The sequence below is a fragment of the Macrobrachium nipponense genome, chromosome 38, assembly GCF_015104395.2.
Source record: "Macrobrachium nipponense isolate FS-2020 chromosome 38, ASM1510439v2, whole genome shotgun sequence".
Classification (NCBI taxonomy): domain Eukaryota; kingdom Metazoa; phylum Arthropoda; class Malacostraca; order Decapoda; family Palaemonidae; genus Macrobrachium; species Macrobrachium nipponense.
The window spans coordinates 18,852,352-18,874,851 of record NC_061098.1 but is presented as its reverse complement, the minus strand read 5'-3'; the positions used below and the strand labels follow the sequence as shown (position 1 = coordinate 18,874,851).

At 36.6% G+C, this 22,500-nt stretch overlaps 2 protein-coding genes across 8 annotated transcripts in view; one reads left to right on the top strand and one right to left on the bottom strand.

The window, feature by feature from the left end:
• Positions 1-22,500, bottom strand: part of LOC135209693 (carboxyl-terminal PDZ ligand of neuronal nitric oxide synthase protein-like) — a 489,466-nt gene that overhangs the window by 465,050 nt on the left and 1,916 nt on the right. For 4 of the 7 annotated variants that reach the window (XM_064242448.1, XM_064242443.1, XM_064242449.1 and 1 more), the window contains exon 1: positions 9,142-9,251. The exons of 1 other annotated variant lie outside the window; for it this stretch is intronic. The gene's annotated coding sequence lies outside the window, so the exon portion shown is untranslated. Of the gene's footprint in view, positions 1-9,108; positions 9,252-22,500 lie in introns of those variants that run through there. 2 more of the 7 variants (XM_064242444.1, XM_064242446.1) reach the window with 2 other exon arrangements.
• LOC135209479 (carnitine O-palmitoyltransferase 2, mitochondrial-like) overlaps positions 9,288-22,500 on the top strand; it is a 74,951-nt gene continuing 61,738 nt past the window's right edge. Inside the window, exon 1 of the mRNA XM_064242133.1 lies at positions 9,288-9,338. The gene's annotated coding sequence lies outside the window, so the exon portion shown is untranslated. The remainder of the gene's footprint in view (positions 9,339-22,500) is intronic.

The window sequence follows — 22,500 nt, the reverse complement described above, 5'->3', positions numbered from 1 at the left end:
AGAGCAGCATCAGGGAGTACTAAGAAAGCAAGCAGGAGGTTTTGCCTGGAATGGGTGTGGGTGGAAAGAATTAAGGGAGACGCCCAGTACAAGGTGGTTAAGAGGACTAATTATCGAAGGCAAACGACGAAAAAAGCAAAAAAAAGCAGGAGAGAGAGAGAGAGAGAGAGAGAGAGAGAGAGATATTTATCACACAAGAACCCCAAAGACAAAAATCAAATGGAAGAAAAAGAGAGAAGGGTAATCACTAAAAAGAAGAAGGTGGAGATGAGATAAGAGTTCAGGCAGGGCGGAGGCTATATACCACGATGTGAGGTTTTTAGCAGACCACAAAATAACATTCAAATAAAAACCACAGTTGAAGTGAATATCATAATAATATTGCCATGCGGGTAAAATAATTGAATAAGTAAGCAGGTACAAAGATAAATATTCAAAGTAAGTACCCACTCATACCACATTCTCTCTCTCTCTCTCTGGTACTGTTTTATTCTTTATAAGGTGAGGACAAAGCAGCATGACCTCAATAGTTCCGCCATATAGGTATATGGTGTACGGTAAATCATTACGGCTTTATGCATGCTTAAATTGGCTAATTCACTTTGAGGATAACGGATCTTGATGTTAGGGTTAAGAAATCCATTGCGAGACGGTTCACTATTTCCCTATTTTTATTGTATTTTATTTTATTTTTTTTAGTTATCGGGGTATCGAAGATTTGACTACTATATGTTGCCATGGAAACGATCTCGTTTTTGTCCAAGGTATTCACTTAAACGACAACGGAAAAATCGGAGAAGACGCCCATAGGCTTTCAAAAACCATGGTGGGTGACGGCGTAGAATTGATAAATTAAGCTCTCAATTCTAGAATGCTCTAAATTCTTTTGAGAAGACGAAACTCAAGCAGATCACAAGATTCTGGGAACAAAGAATGACATTCTCGCATACTTCGAATGCGCAAGGAACGAGATCTCAAACTTGCTTGTTCTTGAGTGAAAACAAACGGCAATATTGCACTTTCCGATTCAGGCAAAAGGAATCGCTGCAAGCGACACTCATCGTCGTCATCAGCCTGTTAAAGAACCTACACGCCTCAGCAGCAGCACCCGCCATGACCGTTGGAATGGGGGGGGGGGGGGGGGGGGGGTGTCCTAGGTTAAACTCACATACCCCTACACGCTTCGGCAACTGATCAACGTAACCACGTGTGCTATAGTAAGCCCTGACGTCAGCCAACTCTACCAATGCTGGTGGTGGCTGGATGGATGATGATGCCCTGCCAACGCCGACCAGGCAAGCCGCTCGCTGCTAGGCTTTCGATGAAGCACGCTGGCCACGTTGTCAGGATGACGGAAGTCGTCCAGTCGACTGGAAGAATTTCCGGTGAAGGAAGAAAGGAAGAGGATATGTGTCTCTCGAGCCTGTACCTCTCTCTCGCTTTCACTCACAAAAAGTACACGGCGCAAGATTCCTTGCAAAGCACGTGGGTTACGTCATTTAACGGGGAGCGTTGCTTAAGAACACGTTACATCTTTCTAAAGAATTTCTAAGAAAGGCAATAAAAGCCTAATATTATACATACATAATACACACACACACACACACACACACACACACACACACATATATATATATATATATATATATATATATATATATATATATAGAGAGAGAGAGAGAGAGAGAGAGAGAGAGAGAGAGAGAGAGAGAGAGAGAGAAACTCTCTCTCTCTCTCTCTCTCTCTCTATATATATATATATATATATACTATTATATATATATATTAGTATTATATATAAAGATATATGCCACGATATATGCCACTTCTCAAAAGAGGCATATATATATCTTTATTTATGGGATTTATCACGTCCCTAACTTTTTTTTCGTGATTCAGTTATATTATATATATATATATATATATATATATATATATATATATATATTATATATATATATGAACGAAATCAAAGGGACACCCGAGTTACAACTTATACACAACGGTGATGACAATTATGTACGCAGCAGCACCAGCATGAAGAATCATTTTTAAAAAATGTTGACACGTACAATCGCATTAGATGTTACCTACGCTGCTTCTGGTTGTCCTAAACGGTGTGACCCACTCACCGACCCAGTCTAAATCAGAATCAATAGTACTTTACCCACACGCAACAAATCAAACATGAGCTTTCCAGTGAGGATGACAAAATAAAAGATATCGGTCACAACCAGCGACATAACCAACTCCCAAACAACATTACCGACAACATTGTTAACTGCATCTGTTACCATTCGCCGGCAACAAATAAAAAGCAAAATCGTCCAACCGACGACTGAAAGCATCCCACGAGGCAAGCGTGAAATCACCAATAACCATGCAACTGCGGACGCAATCTCAAAATTCCTATCGACGCACTGCCAGACGTTTGAGTATGAAGGAAAAAAACATGCATTTTGACCCTTGCAAATTGGAAGATAAGATGTCATACGCCTACGGCGCCATCAGCTTCCCCCCATGTTGGATGTTTCATCACATTCGCCTTCAAAGAGAAACGATAATAGAGAAGAGCAGAGAGGTAAGGGGGAAAAATGGGGCTAAAAGTGGAAACTGCGAAGAGGGAGTGATAGATGGAGGATACATACGTATATAGAAAGAGGACAGAGAAGAGAAAGTGACAGCCTAGAGAGAGAGAGAGAGAGAGAGAGAGAGAGAGAGAGAGAGAGGAGAGAATTGCAAACGTACGTAATCAAAATTAACGACAAAGGTTCAACAAGAAGCGCTCCACTGTGACAAAAGCAATCAGATACACCAAGTAAACATAAAATTATATTTCCGAATGCAATTTACCTCTGGTAATAAAAAAAAATTCTAAACAAAAAAATACACGTTACAACAAAATACAAAGCAACCTAGTTGTTGTGTGTGATTCATCGGCCTCTGCCTGGGATAAGAGGCGACTGCCCTGATCCAAGTTTTACCCTGAAATCAAAACACTAATATTCATGAAGACAACGGCATTAGGGTTCACACTTTATAAATGACAACAACAGCAACAAAGATCACCAAAATTCCTAAAAACCACAAAAAACCCGCAAAAAGCGAGCATTTCTGAGCCCAAACCCGACCATAACAAAGAGCGTCATGCAAAAAGGAAGGCGTTTCCAGAAGCCTCCTCCCTTCTCTGTCCTGAATGTGGATGGGAGAGCGACTGACTGATTCGCTTCGACCTTTGTCAATTCCTACATTTAATCATTTATATACCTCGGCTCTGGGGTCAATTGCAACAACCACGAGACTGATGCATGTTTTTGCATGAGGTAGTGACATCTGCGTGTGCTTTGCAAGAGAACTCTTCTTCTTATCAGATAGGCCTATTATTGAGCACTGACGTAAATTAGATTACAGCATTAGGTCACTTGCAACAACCAAGAGAATGACGTAGCTATGTGCCTGCATGACACAATGAAATCTGTGTATGCTTGCAGGGTAACTCTTCTTATAAGATAGGCCTACAAGCACTAACGAGTACCTTGACGATATTCGACAGATTTCGTCAAGGTAACCACCAACAACAAACCAAATAAATAAGTCTAGAATGTTTTTTCATCTTTTACTATAAAAATGCAATTACATTCCCATAATTTACATATTTGGATAATTCTGTTAATACAAAAATATAAACATAAACTTAAAGAATAAGCATTTTGCTTTTTTTACAAAATCGAAATAAAATCAAATAAAAAATCAAAACTTATAGTTTAAAATTCTTCATTTACATACTTAACATTAATTAAATAGCATTTTGCTACAAAATCAATATAAATAAAAATCAAAACTTATAGTTTAAAAATTCTTTATTTACACACTTGGAAATATTGCTTGTATATTTACATTTAATATACATCCTTTGTGATTAAAGTGGTTCCAACTACGACGTTCATTATCTGCACAAACGAAAACCGAACTAGATGCAAATAAGTGCAATCCTTGAAGACGTCCCAAACATGTTGGATGACGACAATCCCTGACTGTGACCACAAAAACAATCCAAAACCGGTCGTACAAAAATTCGGCTCAAGAACTCGTCCGAAACATGATTCTGATCAGTAGATTTCCTCACAAAAACGTAGACAACAACAACAATGATAATAATAATAAAGGAAATCTTAAAATTTTCTTCTCTCCTTACTTACATTCCTTTGCCAACAACGTTTCGAACTACTACTACTACTATACTACTACTATACTACTAATAATAATAATAATAATAATAATAATAATAATACGTCTTCTCCGGAAATAATCCCACAAAACAGAGCACAGTATTTCACGATCAAACTGAAAATTTGCAACTACTATTTTCAAGCTACTAATACATAAGGCCAATCATGGCAGAGACATGCAAGAGGACGATGAGAGAGAGAGAGAGAGAGAGAGAGAGAGAGAGAGGAGAGAGAGAGAGAGAGAGAGAGAATTACTGACAAGGCCGATATATTGAGCTGCAAGGATAATGCACTACCCGCTCGTCTATTATGTGCAGAAGTGGGGATTGTTTCAGCTTTGCAAACGCACGAGAAACCGAGATAACTGCAAGAGACAGATTAATCTAAAATTTAATCACTAATCAAGGCCGGCTAACATATGAGAAACAGGAGCTCCACTCTTCGCGGAATGAAACTGCTGTATTTCACTCAATCTTCTTCTTCTCCCCAGCTTTAACCCATTTTTATCTGGGGTCGCCGTTGTGAATGAGTCGTCTCCTGTCATGTACATCGCTTTCGTTAATACCTATCCATAACATATCTTCCCCTACACAATCACGCCATCTCTTTCTTGGTCTTCCCTTCTTCCTTCTACCCCGCACTTCCATTTCCATCGTATGTCTTCCAACATGATGTTCCTCTCTTCGTAACAGGTGTCCATACCATCGAAGCCTTCCCGCTTGTATTTCCTTCGATATTTCAACTACCTTTGTCGATCCTCTTATATACTCATTTCTAATCCTATATCTTCCCTTGTTACTCCCGATATCCATCTCAACATTCTCATATAAAAAACTAAGCCTGAAAAGTCATTCAATACTACTATTACCGTATCACGTTTGACAAACGTAAGTGCAAAAGTCACTCAAAAGCTGAAAGCATTTGACCTAAGACAGACACAACGCTATTCTTATCGGAACCTTATATAAGCCCACAACAAATGCCTTTCCTACTGTTGCAGCCTACCACTACACCTCACTTTCCTTATCTTGGGGTTTCAACTAACCAATCCAACAACCAAATGGAGCAATCCATTCCATCACCTCGAGACCAGATCCACCTCAAATCCTATCCCAGGAGAAACAACTCGATTCTGCGGTCAGCCAACTTGTGGTCTGCATCTGGTCAATGGAGGGAATATTTCTATTCATTTGCCAACAGCGAATGTTTCGTCTCTCTCGCTCTTTCTCTCACACACATACTGTCACTGAACTGCAATTCTTCCCCAGTAAACAGCACGACTGTTTTTCTCATCCACATTCCTGTACATAAGTGTCATTCTCGATCTCTTACTAAGCATTTACCATTTATTTATAATGATACAAAGATTTCTTCGTCACTTGTTCCATCTGATCGTCTGCAGGGCGGTGCAGCAATTCCCATACGCAGGTATGTGACCGTTGGTACTTCCTTTAACGACAAAAAGGCGTGCGATATCCATTGATCGCCAACGGCTCCAATCAATGACATCGCCACGAAGCACCTCACTGGTTAAAAGTCTTACGATACAATCACCTCATTGGTTAAAAAACGTATTACGAGAAAATATTCGTCTAAAAATAAAATAAAAAATAAGAAGAATGATTTACAGTAAGGAAAAAACTCATAATCACTTCCCCAATCACTGTTAAATAACGTGCGATGATGTGATACATTTAAGCTTAAAAATTCAGATTTTGCTTTTCTGCATACAAAGAACTTGCAAATGTTCCGAAAGGGAAAATACAGAAGTACTAAGCATTCGCTCCCTTAACAAGAAATAAAGCACTGTTAATTTGTCTTTTGTCTATAGGCCTATTTCAGATGAACATTTAGTTTGGGAAGATTTCGCCCTAAAACTTGCCTGGAAAGAATATTACTACATACTACATTTACTTCCAGCCAACACGATCATAAGCCGAGAACGCAACGTAAAAGTAGAGTGCATATTTCAATAAAAAACAAACGTTCGTTTCCAACTTTTTTATACGTGCTAGACGAGGACAGCTGGCGCTTGTGATAGCTGATCGACCAGAACGCACTCCGTTTCCTAGTCAATCACAAAAGCAAATATCAACTGACAAAATGTTTGAAGTCGCTCTCAAGTCAGGATCGATGAGCACAAGTCGATATAAAGCCTGCCTCTCTCTCTCTCTCTCTCTCTCTCTCTCTCTCTCTCTCTCTCTCTCTCTCTCTCTGATCTTGAATGCCGAGTCCATATAAGGACAATTATTGTCCATGACATTTAGTTAACATCTCTGCTTGCCCAACTCTCTCCAAATTTACATATAGAATTTTGTTAAAATCTGCAATGTAAATTTTATTAATAAGATTCCATCATTCATTTCTAATAGTCTCTCTCCATCGTTCTCTAAACTGATAAAAAATTGATCACCAACTTGAGGGCCATTTATATCATTAACACATTCAATACTGACCCATATCTCTCTCAGTATTAGGACAGCCAAGGATACACTAGCCTGGGAGTCAAGAGAAAAATAATTTCCCTCTAAGCAGAACGGGAAAGTAACAAATAGACAGAACGAGGCAAGCCCGCTGGACTACTGATAATGTCACATGGCCAAACGAGGCAGTGTGGAAGGAGTCAAGGCCTTATTCGCTGTCGGTAGATGCTGAAAGGAAAAAAAGAAAGAAAAAAAAAAGATCCCGGGGAACAACTAAATCTATCCAAGTTAGCCTAATCTTCTTTTTTTTTTTTATCTTGAGATTTCGTTCAACAATAAGAAAATCGCCAATGACATAACATAAGCTATACTTCCAAGTTCCCAGGCCCCTCTCATTTTCTTCTCGTTATCTAATTTCCGGGGTAAGCTTCTTATACATAAGCCTAGGCACTGAGTAACGCTGCCATTCCTCCAATGGGCATTCTCATTATTGAAAATAAAATAGAAAATATTCTCGAAAAGCCAGGTAATACGTAACTGCCCTTCACACCATAAAGAAATCGTTGATATTAAGAAAAAATAAGATCAGTTATCCCCTTTGCAGAAATTCCGGAACAATAACCATTCTTCAAATAAACAAAGTACCGCAATGAACGTACATGATTCAGAAAAGAAATGATTGGTTCCGATGAAATCCATTTTGCTTCCTGCTGAATAACGGTTGGTCATTTCCCACTTAATGTGCCCGGTAGCTAGCTGGCTATAGAGGGTCGCTGGTTGAAAGGTGATTACTGGGCTTCAATCTCATTCCTAGACACTTTCAGCGAACCTTAAGTCACCTCTATATGGAAATATGACTTTATCCAGTTTATATATATCTACGTATATTTTCGCCAGCAATTCTATACTGAACCACGGTTTTACTGAACGAGTTGAGTCAGAAGCAATATTATTGGCAAACAGTAAGAAGTCTGTATCACAAACTAATACATACCTATCGACATGCTGTAGACATGGAAACTGACTACATCAAAGTAATTTTTAAAAGGATTTGTAAATGTTATACACACACATACATATATATGTGTGTATGCATTATGCATGTATGTGTGTATATGTATGTATGTATGTATGTATGTATGTATGTATGTATGTATGTATATATATATATTTATATATATATATATATATATATATATATGATTCATTAATTATCGTTATTAATTTTGAAGACACGAGAGGCATTCACTTGCCAGCCAGCCAGTTTAATCCAAAGCTCTTTGGCAGGATAAAAACGGTGTCCAAAGCAAGCTAATGTCCTTGCCTTTGAATGCTATCAGTCTTTGTGTGTTAAACATATATATTTTACTTTTACTGAATGACCTAAAACATCGTTTTTGCGCTATAAAATGGAATGCGACTGTTACGTTCATAACGAAATGTAGTTGGAATGAAAATTATGTTATATATGTTATATATATTATATATATATATATATATAATATATATAGATATATCTATATATATATATATATATATATTATATATAAGCACAAGTATCTAGTACTAGGATTGTCAAGATTATTTACCTAACTCAAAACGGTTTTATACACACATATATATATATATATATATATATATATATATATATATATATATATATATATATATATATATATATATATATATAGTGTGTGTGTGTGTGCGTGTGCGTAGATGTAGAGAAATGATTTCACATTTGGTCTAACCGATATAGTACACTGAATTAAATTATAATTTGCTAACGGACATAAACGGCTATTGACATGGTATACACCTGGATAGTAAGAAACATCGATGATACAACAATTTCACGTGTACACGTCACTCCAAATTAAAAGGAACTATTAATTTCGTTTACCTCCTTCTAAGAAGACAAATCCGCTGACCGTTTGACTTCGTTAGAAAAAAAGTACTCAACCGGAAATGTCTTACCAACATTATTTCGGCATAAGTGGAAAAATATACGTGGGCTGCACACCTCCCGTTCTCTAATCCTCCATGCCCGTTTATTTCAAACGTTTTTTTTTTTTTTTTTTTTTTTTTTTTTTTTTTTTTTACTTTCTTCTTCTCTCTTTTTCCATGCACGAGGGATGTGATGTTAAATTTCCAGAATCTGATTAGCCTAGCACTTTTTCCTCCTCAGTGTAACTATGAATCAATTATCACGTTCATATTTCAAATCGCAAAATAGATTTCTAAATTTAATTTATTCCTCGCCAGGTCTGTTAGGCGTCCTTTAACGTAACACTAGTCAGGTTAGGACCTGGGTTCCCACACACCAGTATTTATATTTGGAAATTCCTCCTCGGTTTCAGCGACACTTGGACAGGGAGACGCATGTACACGTATGGTATTCATGTATGTTTCAGAATAATTCCAATCGATATCACAAAAAACACCACTAGTCCAATAACCACTACGGAAAACACGACGACGGAAGAGTATACCTTTACACCTCTAGAGCTGGACGTTGCGCCCAGAACACTGACTGTCAACAGTGGAGCAGCAGCTGGGATGAGGACGAGACTCGCTCTCTCAGCTGGTGGATGTAGTTCCCACACCTACCGCCAGGGGGACGGCAACAACCTTACTTTAGGTCAACTTGTTTTCGCGAGGTCACAATCTTGGTGTTTCCAGCGCTAAGGTCAGTTATTTCAATACCTGGAATCTTTGGCTCTGAATCAGAATTATTTACCGGTGTAATGTATGGTCAATGGATTTGATTTTCCCTATTGAAATACATAAGTAGTAGTACTTACATATGCGAATCAAGGTAGCACGTGCAATCAGTAGGTACAGATCATGCTAGATGATTTATTTACGGGCTTTCATGGGGAGAGCAAAAGTAAACAGTTATGTTACCAATAGCTTTCCACCATCTTAGCCGCAGGCAAAGCTGGAGCAACGTAGCGTCTTGTTCCCCACCCCTTTGCCCTTCACCTACCTACACGGTTAAAGTTGACGGTAACTGACTAAATACCAATGTTAATTTAGTTTCGTAACCTCCTAAGATATAACCCATTATTTCAATTAACATACATGTATTTTCGTTTGTTTTGAATATAAGTGAAACTCGGTGAGTGGCGTATGATGTAAAACGCAGTGAGTGAATACCCTTCAATGCATGTATTTTGCGTTGAACTACAATAGTCTTCGGGTAATGAACACCACGTTTGGACTTGGGTCGTACGGCGCAGATCCACACCCTCTCATCACTGAGGATCTCTGTGGATTGTGGAAGTGCATACATAGGAAGTACTATTTCTTGCTTCGGAACAGTACAATACTTACGCTACTAGGGACAGGAATTGTTCATCGAACCTCTCCAAGATACCGCCCTTTTTTTTTTCTTTTTTTTTTTTTTTTTTTTTTTCTTTTTTTACATTAGCTCGAGACGAAACGTCTCAACCCTCTGGTATTAGCGCCATACTTTATTACGGATACTCAAGTACACGTATTGAAAGATTATTTTTTTTTTTACCAATTTCCTTAGGTTTCTGGCTTGCGTATGGTAAAAAAAAAAATTAAGTTTAGTGAAGAGTTAATGCCAATTCAAATTCATAGTCTGCATCAACAAATTACAGAAATCAAATAAGTGTACTGAAAACATCTAATGCTCGATTTTAACCGGGATCTTACAAAGGACATTTGAGGAGAGGAGCGAATAGTCTTAAATTCAAGGTGCAACCATTTTAATGAAAATAATACCCAGACAACTATGAGCACATATTTTCGTCGACCAGAAACGCTTAGCTGTCGGTAAGCAAGCAAAATCTTACAGGCTCGAGGAGATATACGTATACCCTCCAATCATACTTTCTTTGCAGAAGCAGTAATGGTAATAGTATAGAGTTTCAGTTTCTGAAGCTTGAAGAATCTGCAAGTCACGAGACCACCCACCGTTTTCGTCAAATTTCCGAAAGAATATTCACGTAAATTTATGTGCAGTCTTGCTAAAACAACAAACAAACATATGGAATTTAGGCCATAGGCCAAGCACTGGGACCTATGAGGTCATTCAGCGCTGAAATGGAAACTGGCAGTAATATAGTTGATAGGTGTAACAGGAAGAAAGCCTCAGTTGCACTATGAATCAATTGTTAGGAGAGGGTGTAAAGTAAGATGGAAGAAAGAGAATACGAAAGGAGATACAGTAAAAGGAACGAAAAGGGGTTGCAGCTAGGGACCGAAGGCAAGCTGCAAAGAACCTTAAGTAATGCCTACAGTGCACCGCATGAGGTGCACTGACGGCACTACCCTCCTACCGGGGAACAAACGTACGGAATCGAATACATAATCACCTATCTGCAGTAAAAAGATGGTTTCCTACAACTTGTCACTTGCCTGGTGAACTAAATGTGTTTCGGATGATAATTATAATATAGACTTATTCGTTACTGAAAGGATAATAATAAATAATATAGCTAATACCAAGACTGCTTCAGACAGCTGCTTGACCTTTGCAACACCGCATGATATATATACATATATATATTTACTATATATATATATATATATAATATATATATATATATCATATATATATATATATAGTATATATATCTTAATATATTTATATAAGTCATATCACTTTTCCGTGATAGAGCGAATTAGATATTAAAGGACATTGTAGCTCGATATATATATATACATATATATATATATACTAATATAATTATTATTAATATATATGATATATAGAATTATTCGTTACTGAAAGGGATAATAATAAAAATATAGCCTAATACCAAGACCAGGCTTCAAAACATCTACTTGACCTTTGTTGCAAACACCGCAACATAGTATATATATTTTCCCCCACCTCATGTCTACAAGACCTCCAGACTACTATAATAACCCGGGATCTGTCCAACCAAAACCCCTAATCTTTCCCTCAGCATTTGTTCCCTCGAATAACCCGGTAGATTTTTTTCCATATTTTGGGCAAAGTTAAAATTAAAAAAACACGTGCATATATATATATATATATAGTATATATATATATATATAGTATATATTATATATGTATATATATATATATTATATATATATACATATCTATATACACATATATATATATATATATATATGTATATATATATATATATATATATATATATATATATATATATATATATATATATATGTCACTCACTAATTTCATTTACATACTTCCATGCCTAAAAAATTTTGAGTGTTGAAATACAAAATCGATTACAAAGAGATGATTGATTGTTGGATTTACACACACACACACGCACATATATATATATATATATATATATATAATATATATATATATATCTATATATATATACCAACCATCATCATCATCGCCTCCAACGCTGCGTAACGCAAAGGGCCTTTGTGATATTCCCCCCACACATATCTTTTACTTCTGCTTTATCGCCCAAATCTCCATTGATTTCCAGCCACCCTTCTCACAGCTCTCACCCCAAGTAGGCGCGGGTGTTCCAACTCTTCTGTTACCAAAGTAGAGTCCAGCTGATACTATCACGTGCTATTCTCCGAGGGGTATGAGAATAAAATATTCGAGCATCTGCATCTGCTCGTCGTGATTATTTCATTTACGCAATGGAAACGCCAATTTCTAATATATCTAGCCATGTGAACTCACATAATTCTTCAAGCATTCCTCTCCCCACCCAGACAAATAACAGGTAATCATGCATCACTGGTGTTTATATGCCGAAGCAATTTCCCACTAACCAATCATATCACTCAAATTAAATCAACCGATCATGTTATGAAACTTGTTTTTGTTGTGATTAGTACTTAATATTAATGGCTGGCGTCAAGGATTTTGCATTAAAAATTTCAGTTGTATTCATAAAAGGAAAGGGCATTGTAAGACATGTCTTTTTTGTGTTGAAATGTTTTATAGGAATTTTTTATTCTGATTTTTATTCAGACATGAGATCTTCCATAATGATTATTTCATATTCCCCGTAGTTTGAATATGGGGAATTCCAGTATTTTGTCTGTAGGACACTTTGAAATAATTACAAACGTAATAGACCTGTTGATTATGGTTATATATATATATATATATATATATATATATATATATATATATAGTATATATGTAATGTGTATGTGTGTGTGTGTGTGTGTGTATTTATATATGTAATATATATATATATATATATATATATATATATATATATATATATATTATATAATCCAATGTAGCATGAAGGACCACGTGCTTGTGAATATCCTTAAATCCACAGTAAAAGATGAGTGAAACTGGACTTTGAACAAGTACTTTCGTAGTTTATTTCTAAAGTACTTGTTCAAAGTCCCTGTTCAACTCTCCTTCTGTCGTGGATTCAACGATATATATAATAATATATGTATGTATATGTGTATTGTGTCCTAATGAATATGTGTGTGCGTCAGCTCCTTTTTGTCTTTTAGGTATTTTGTGTGGGGAAGAGTGTGCACGCGAGAGAGAGAATTTTGTGGTTGATGTAATACTGTGCAAAAGCAATCTGTGATGTTATCACAGCCTGCATATTGATCAAGCCTTTGAAGTGACTGTGAGAACGTAGAGGCATATCAGTTTATTTCACAGCTTCCCACTGACGCTGAAAGTGTGATTGTGCGAAAGACAGAAGATATCTGGTATTCTACTAGTGTGCGATGATTGGCAATAGAGGCAGCTGTTTGATTCCCTTTCCAGAATGGAATGGAATGGAGTATAGAATGTAAGGCAAAGGCCAAGCGCTTGGGACCTAGGAGATCATTTAGCACTGAAAGGAAGATTGAGAGTAAGTAGGTTTGAAAGGTGTAACAGGCGGAAGACCTCGCTTAGTTGCACTATGAATCAGTTGTTAGGAGAGGGTGGGCAGTAAGATGGAAGAGAGAATATGAACGGAGATACAGTGAAAGGTATTCAAGGGGGTTGCAGCTAGGCCCGAAGGGCCGTTGCATAGAGTCTTAAGCAATGCCTACAGTACACAGCGCTAGGTGCACTGACAGCATTATCCCCCTACGGTGATCATTCCAGAAAAATTCTGAAGTGCTCTTCCTCAGAATTTAACTGTAGGAGAGGTTCTACAGCAATGAGACGACTAAATCAGACATCAACATCATTATATCTTTAAAGCAGGCTTCAAAGTAGTCCTACGTTGAATAGCAATTGTCTGGTTATTACTTTATTCGGATTTCTGATAGCATCATTGCTATCAGAAGTCTGTGCTGGTTCTAGCTTCAGAACTTGTTGCATAATGCGGCTCACACAACTCATATCATGACGTACATTAAATCATATTCACGGACATAGGCATCGTTTAAAATTTTATTAATACCATACTGCAAATGCAGCTGTTTTCATCTGATAATATAACTTTGGCGTCGAAGATATACGCACTGAAATAGCCTAATTATGTACTATTGGTTCCTACCTAATTTTTAACTTTTAACATACACATGTTAGAAATTATAAGAAATTGCTCACTAATTATCGTATGAAAAAGCAAAGCAAAGGTAAAACATGAGAGAATTACAAGTACATATTATTTTAAATAATTAATCTTGCAGACTGCCCCAGTGTTTACTTTTTTCCGGAGCCATTACTTTTTATCAAATAAAGCTTTGCTTCAAAGGTGAAACCGAAATCCTTACCTTTTCTGTAATCTAATTTTATTGCTTAGTTGGACTCCTCGAGTTACACACTGATATTCTCCTCGGTTAGTAATAATTACAACAGAAAAAGACGCGTGCGTGAAACAAGGATTACACCTGCGTCAATTATCGCTGGTATTATCTATGGCAGATGTTTTTTATGAGCACCTGTGGCATGTGTACATTTACCCGTGAGAACGTGCGAAGTCTCCTTTTACAAAACAGAACAGGTGTCAAAGTGATTAAGTACCCACCTGCGTCGTAATGAAATAAAAGTAAAAAATAACTTTTCACTAAAAATAGAACGACGAGGGAATTTTATTATTTATAACGTTTGCACAAAAGAGAAATTTAACGAATGCTAGAAACACTTGAATTATACTCTGTTTTTTTCCATCTGTCCATCCGGCTGTGGTGTGAATCCCGGGCTAGTTACGCTTTGTGTAAGTTTTAGGTAAATAAAAGGATATCCGAGTGTACATTTGCAACTGAAAAGTGTTTTAATAATTTACTGTATGCGAATTACACCGCTAATATTCGAAATAGGATATTATTATTATTGTTGAGTGTAAGCTGAATGTAACTATAAAGCCCGGGACGCAGTGTTACCATACGGAAACACCACAGGCAGATGGACAGATGAAAAAAAAAATAGTTGGGATAAACTAGCCCTTATGTGTTAACTGCCTTTTTCTATTATCAAAGTTACTGTTAACGGAATGACTTAACCCCATAATGCTCCGAAGGAAAAGGAAGTTTTAGAAAACTACAAGTGCACAAACACACACACACACAACCCAAGTAGGCGAAGAAGTTCATTAATCCAGTAATAATTCCATCTATATTGTCACCTTCGCTGTAAGTTAAGAAAAGTCACGATTAGGATTTTGGAAACGTGGTCATATGATTCGTAAACTGACTCTAACCCAGTGTTTCTTAAACTTTCTTGGGCAGCGGACTCCTTTTATTGAAATTACTCATGTAGTGGACCCCTTATTATGATAATTTCCTTCTTGGGTTTAAAAGTATTTTCAAGGTATAATATATAGCACTAAAATTGCTACTGAATTATTTATTGATGGCTTATCTTCAACATATATGTTTACATTTTACTTAAATTAACTTTCACAACATTTAGGAACTTAGGACGATTTGGCCACAAGTGTTTTTGAGCCACTTTTGGCCTAAAATTTATCTGATACCGAGGGCCAAATTATCCGACTGGCCCCTGGGGTCCGCTGACCACACTTTAAGAAACACTGCTTTAAACGAATGCCTAGCGATGCATGATTGAAAATCATTCATGTAATAATGTGCACGCTTAATACTCAACTAGGACCTTGGATTAAGAAACCCCAAGGAAATCCATTTCCTAAATGAAATCCCTTTTCCCCTTCTCACTATCTATACATCTCGTTTAGTTACCGTGCCACTAACAAACAAGCTAACGGGGATGAATCCACAAACTACTAACTTTGTTGGATTGAATTGAATATAGAATTTAGGCCAAAGGCCAAGCACTGGGACTTATGAGGTCATTCGGCGCTGAAATGGAAATTGACAGCAAACAGTTTGAAAGGCGTAACAGGAGGAAAACCTCAAAGCAGTTGCACTATGACTCAGTTGTTAGGAGGATGAAAAGTGAGATGGAAGAAAGAGAATATGAAAGGAGGTAGAGTAAAAGGAACGAAAGGGGTTGCACAGCCAGGGGCCGAAGGCACGCTGCATAGAACCATTAATAATGCCCACATGAGGTGCACTGACGACACTACCTCCCTATGGGGACTAACTTTGTTTTGGGGGTGGGGGGAGAAGTTGAGTATAAGTATAGATTAAGCAGCACACAATGGACTTATAATTGACAGACTTGTCTCATTAAGTCGACCATTCTATCCAACTTTTGCTTCCCTGTTTAACAACTTCTGCAAAAACTTCTTTAACTTTTTTCTCTCTTTTTGTCTCTCTCCTGTTTGATGCGCACGTCTTTATTGATTATTTCATGATCCATCCTCCCATATCCCGGCTTGTACTGCCATTCTTTCGTAGTCCATCTTTTATGACTCGACTTTCATTTTCTCACAGTTCACATTTATTTATCCATTCTTACCCTTCCGTGCTTTCATAATCTGTTTGTCCTCTTCCTAAGCTGTACTTCCATTCTGAAATAACCTGTAAGTAAATGTTCTCAGATTTTATCTTCATTATATTTCATAATCGTATATTCATTATAGTAAACTGGTCACTCTTATTTTAGTTAAAAACCTTTCCCAACTTTCTGTGTCTGCCATTTTCTTGAGTTGTTGCAATCTGGACTCAACGAGTAAGGGGAACTGACACATGAGGGTACACATTAATGTATATGCAATATGCAGGCTGTATGAAAACACTTATCTTACTCAACGAGAGAGAGAGAGAGAGTTATTCATTGCTGTGTCAAATCGTTGCCTGTGGCGCATAATTTTTATTTTGGTTAACTAAGTTTGAAAACTCTGTGCAAAATTTTTTTAGTAATCTTATACACACAGATCATATTACTTGTTAAACCATGTTTCAGAGAAGAAAAATTAAGCTTAAAAGAAGAGGAAAAACCCAAATTGACGCCCTTTACACTTTTTAATATCCATGGAATGGCGTGGGAAATTTGTGCGAAAGTTCAGCGAGTGTTCTGGAGCTCGTTTAGACCTACAAGCACGTGAGCATCCCACCGTCAAAGCTTATCTGATAGATAGGCGTATGTTTACTCAAAATATTTAGGCTTTTATCTGAAAACGAAAATTAAAAACAAACAACAGCCAAGATAACAACAATAGAACAAAGGCAAGAGCCATAACAAGAACAATCAAAATAGTCATAACAACAGCGACGAGAGTGACTTTCACAACAATAGCAAAGAATTACCATGATAAAAATGCTGGAAATAACGTAGGCCTATTCGTTTGATTCATAAAAGCCGTGAAAAATGGCAAAAATGTATGAAAACTTTAGAGTTGTCACTTTTTATAATTCTGTTATTTAGAAAGGAAATAATTTATTCCCGGAAGCTCTTAACAAAGTATATCTTTTATGGTTAATTCATATGGTAACCTAAGCAAAGCAAAAGCTTATTCATGGCCATGGAGTTCAATGAACTAGATGAGTCCATATCTGATCTGGACATTCTTTCCAGTTCATTCTATAAATAAAAAAGAGAACCAATAAGTCATATTATATTAATCATACTTTTCAATAGTACATATATTTCAGTGAACCCTAACTCGACTGCTTGTCATCTCAAAGAATGTTTCCGATTGAAGGCGAACGAATTAGTTAGGAAATTGGTCTCCCAAACAATGTTCAGGCCTGCTTACGTAACAGGCGGTATAAACGAAGACAGATCGTGGCGTTACAAGAGGCTATTAATTGTGAGACTTGTTTGCCATTTACAATAGACGAATTGTTGTTTTGTATGAAGAAGGACAAATCTACCGCTCCGGATGCGGATGGGATAACGTGCGAAATTATAAACTCTTTAATTATGATGGAGGATAGTCCTTTGTTAGATCTAATTAATCTTTCATATAAAAATGGCAGGCTCCCTAAGAAATGGAAAATAGTTCTTGTTGTACCTATACTGAAGGGTAACGGAGAATATAGGCCTATTCCACATCTTATTTGTGTAAATTAATGGAGAGTCTTGTATTAAATAGATTCATTTATATGATTGGTAATCAATTATCGCCGAATGTGTTTTGGTTTTTATAAAGGGAGCTTTCGATAGAGCTTGCAGTGATGTTATTCCAGAACAGCTTGTCAACAAAGGTGTCAGGGGATTTTTACTGAGGTGGATTGGGAGTTACTTAACTGAAAGAAGAGCGAAAGTCTGGTTCCAAGGATATGAGTCCGAGGAAATGTTGATGGAGTTAGGTATTCCTCAAGGTGGTGTTCCGAGTCCTACCCTTTTTAACGTTTTGATGGATAAAACTGCGAGGTATAATTTTCCTGCTGGTACTGAGATTATTGTTTATGCTGATGATATTTTGATACAGTGTGTTAGTGAAACCATTTTGATAAGGGCTATGACAGAATTACAGAATTTGTGCATGCACATGGGCTTGGTGATAAATGAAGAAAAGAGCAAATTTCAGTCAAGGATGGTTAATAGTAATACGGTTGCCATAAATGGTAAAACTTTGGAAAAAGTAAGTAGTTGTAAGTATCTAAGTATGTACATTGGATTTAACAAAAGTTCGGATGAAATTAATTACTTGACAAATTTTTGTACAGCTCGAATGAGACCTTTACAGGTTTTGGCAAACAGAGGTAACGGTGCTGGTATTCCTGTTTTAAGGATGATGTAGTACATCAGTACGGTGCGTTCAGTTTAAGACTATGCATCACCTGTGCTGGTGAATTATTCGAACACAGAGTTGAGGCCTCTTGAAATAATTCAGAATAAGGCAATGAGAGTTATTTTAGGTTGTTCCATGAGTACTAGGATTGAAATCATGAGACTGGAATTGAATCTACCGAGTGTTGTTGACCGAATACAAGAGGTAGCGGCTATGGCTGCTCTTCGTATGATGAGAAGGGGAGAAAGAACCTTAAAGAGGTTGTTGACAGTTATTCAGGCAATAGAGTTTGCCCTGTTAAATATAACACGTATTTTAAGAAACTATATAATATACTGATGAAATATGATTTTGTGTAAAATTGCAAGTAGTTCCAATGAAGCCGTGGTTGTGTTACAAAATTAATGTAAGTATTTGTAAACTTGACTGTAAAAAACGTGAGTGCAACATATACGAATTGAAACAATTCATTTTGTCTAAAATCAACACATTACCTAAAGCTAATAGTATACATACGTATTGTGATGGTTCAGAATGGTATCAAGGTTGGATGTGGGGTGGTTATAAGGGAATATTATGAAAATGATGTGGGTACTGACGAGACGCTGTCAAAAAGAATAGAAGATAAATAAAACTTCTACTACTACTGCTGAATTACATGTCATTCGTGAAGGGTTAACCTTAGTAGTAAACAAGATGAAAGACGTGTTTGTTTTCGTTGATTGCCAAAGTGCTCTTCTTGCGCTTAACTCTTGATATCCAGTTGACAGGGAATTAGTAAGTAAGGGTAAAGAACTTGTATATGCAATAGAAGATCAAGGGTATTTTGTCAAGTTTTTCTGGGTATCATCTCAGGTTGGTATTCATTTGAATGAGATGGCTGATAGTTTGGCAAAGGATGTTACACACAAAAATAATATTGATACAGAAAGCACAATGACTCTGAGCAGAATAAAAAAAGGGCTAAAAATCAAGAGGTTTTTGTGGGAAGCGGCTGAAATTCGACTAATTTTAAAACAATGATAGTGTCAGTATGAGTAACTATTTGTTTGTGTCTGAAAACAGCAATATTGTATATGGTAGGGCATTGTCTAAACTAGATACTTTAATAATGAGGTTACGTTTTGGGATATAAATATTCTTGGGGTACATTGATGATGAAAACGTTTAAATGTATATTATAAAGAAAGACTTTTAAAGTCGAAAGATTTTGCAGACCTCCTTCGTTTATTTTTCCTTCGTGGCATTTTCTTTATTTTATGGATTTATCACGTTCCTAACTTTCGTGATTCAGTTATACTAAATGTATATGATGTGGTGAGTTACGGAAACATACTTTACAACATTATGTTATGGAATGTAATAAATTATCAGAGTTTCGTAACCCCAGAATAGATGATGTAACAAATCAAGTTTGTATTTTCTGAAAAATTACGTATGTTCCAAAATTGTAAAGAAATTTTCTAATTTATTTTGGAATAAATAATTGTGAGCAATTTGCCTGTCCTTTAGTATGATTTTGTATAACGTGATTTTTTGTACCTTTTCTTAACATTTTTCTTTTTATATAACATTTACTTTTGTCATATTTGTTTTGTACGGCTTTTGCCTATTGTAAATTTGCTATAGTATATCAACATTTGATTTGTATAAAATTTGCATTATAGCTTGGCATTTGCTTTTGTATAAATTGGGTTAAGATTCTTCTCATGTAGAATATTTGCTTTTCATTACTGTTTTTATTTTTATTTACGTATTTATTATTATTTTTGCCTTGAATCTTTTGAATTTTGTAGGTGGGTATAGCAGCATGCTGCTACACTTCATCTGGTGTATGTCAATAAACTTTTTGAATTTGAATTTGACTTGATACATGTATTAACATATGGTAAAACTGTCTAAAAACAAAGTACGAGCCTCCATAGCTCTGAAATAGCCTGCGTTCTGATGAAGAATGGTGAGCATACTTGACATTATCAATCGGTAATGATCGCCCTTTAATTCCAGCGCACCTATTCGAACGCAGCTGCGCACCCAGTCACTCAAGTGACTGCGGCGGGCGCACCTGTGTCACCAAAATCACTTGACAACGCCGCTCAACACTCATGACATATTTTAAGTTTTCCAATTTTCTATCGTTTTTACAGAGATCTAGAAATGATTTTAGTATTTCTTGTAATAATACTTTTCTTGTGGATGGTCAGGAAACCTTTCATTTCTGGTAAGGTAACCATCGCTAAAGTCAATGAAAATCATAGATGCAATAGACTTACACTCTAAAAAGCCAGCGAGTCAGTCAGCTTCGAGTGGTTGGTTGTGCTTTCGCAGTGGGCGGAGTCGCAGCTGCAAAGTTGTAGAGGATTAAATATAGACATCTCAATGAGACCTATAGTCGTGTTCATGAAGATATCCGGCGCATTTATCAACATGGCTGACAACAATTGAGTTTAGGTTGACTTAGTTTCCACAATCATTTAATTAAACAATCTCGCCCCACCCCCTTTTTTTAACATCCTCATAACGGTTAACGGCGTCAACAACTCAGTGATAAAACACTTGAATTCACCAGACTAAAATGGGATGAGCATACCTATAACTTCCTTAAACATTTGAAGAAAACATATGAATTGATTGAACAAATGTTTCGTTGATGAGCTGTCCAGTTCTGATGACATTCAAACGTCGTGTGTGCAGCAAATTAGCCAATTTGTATAAAGATTTTTTTTTTTTTACATTAACACAGCCCGGGAGGGCGGGGGGGGGGGGGGGGTGGTAGGTTAGTCCGTAGGCATAGCTGAAGGTTTTTTGCAGCGTCCCTTCGACCCTTTACTGTACTTCCGTTCATCTTCTCTTTCTTCTATATGACCTTCTACGATCTCCAAACAAGTTTCACAGTGCAACTGCGAGGTTTTCCGCCTGCTAACCTTACAAACTTTCTTACCCCGTTTCCCTTTAAGTACTGAATGACCTCTTAGGTCCCAGCACCTGGCTTCTGTCCTAGCTTCTACATTCCATTCCATTAACACAGAAGGAACAATGCTAACTTCATGGAAACGGCACCTTGATGATAATTTTTATTCATTGTATGTAGAAAACGAAGACTCTCGATTTATTTCTAGACGCTTTGAAGTATAAAAATTCCCATAATAAAACTCACACTGAAAAAAGACCCTATCCTCCCCTGTTTAGGCCTATCGGTAGAAAAACCCAAACGGGCTTCAGAAATAAAGTATACCATAAAACTATGCATACAAATTCCTACATTCACTTCTCACACCTCGATACTTAATATGCAAAGAGGAGTATTTTTCCCTAACGGCCATAGATTTTGTGACCTTGTTTTATTTAACCTAGATAAGTTTTATAAAAACTCGTCACTTTGTTTTAGTCTATCCTACCTTATTTATGAATAGTGCCCTAAAAATACAATATATATATATATATATATATATATATATATATATATATATATATATATATTATATATATATTATATAAAATTGACAAATGGAAATAGATAAAAGTAACAAATGACTTGATCACAGTAAATAAGTCACTAAAAAATCTCGGAGGATAAAAGCATGAATTTGTATTCCAATTAAACTGTGCGATCAGTAAGTCTCTGTGAAAACAAAATTGCAGAAACAAAAGAAAACAACGAACCTGGGGGTACGTACGTAATTAATGGCATCGATTTCAATTTGTTTCACGTGGGCGAGACAGGAAGAAATCGGGGAGCACAAAAGAGCCGTTAATGGTAATGGCAGAAACAGCAGCGCAATAACTGAACATTATTGGGATTTCGACCATCCAGCCAGTTTCAAAGAA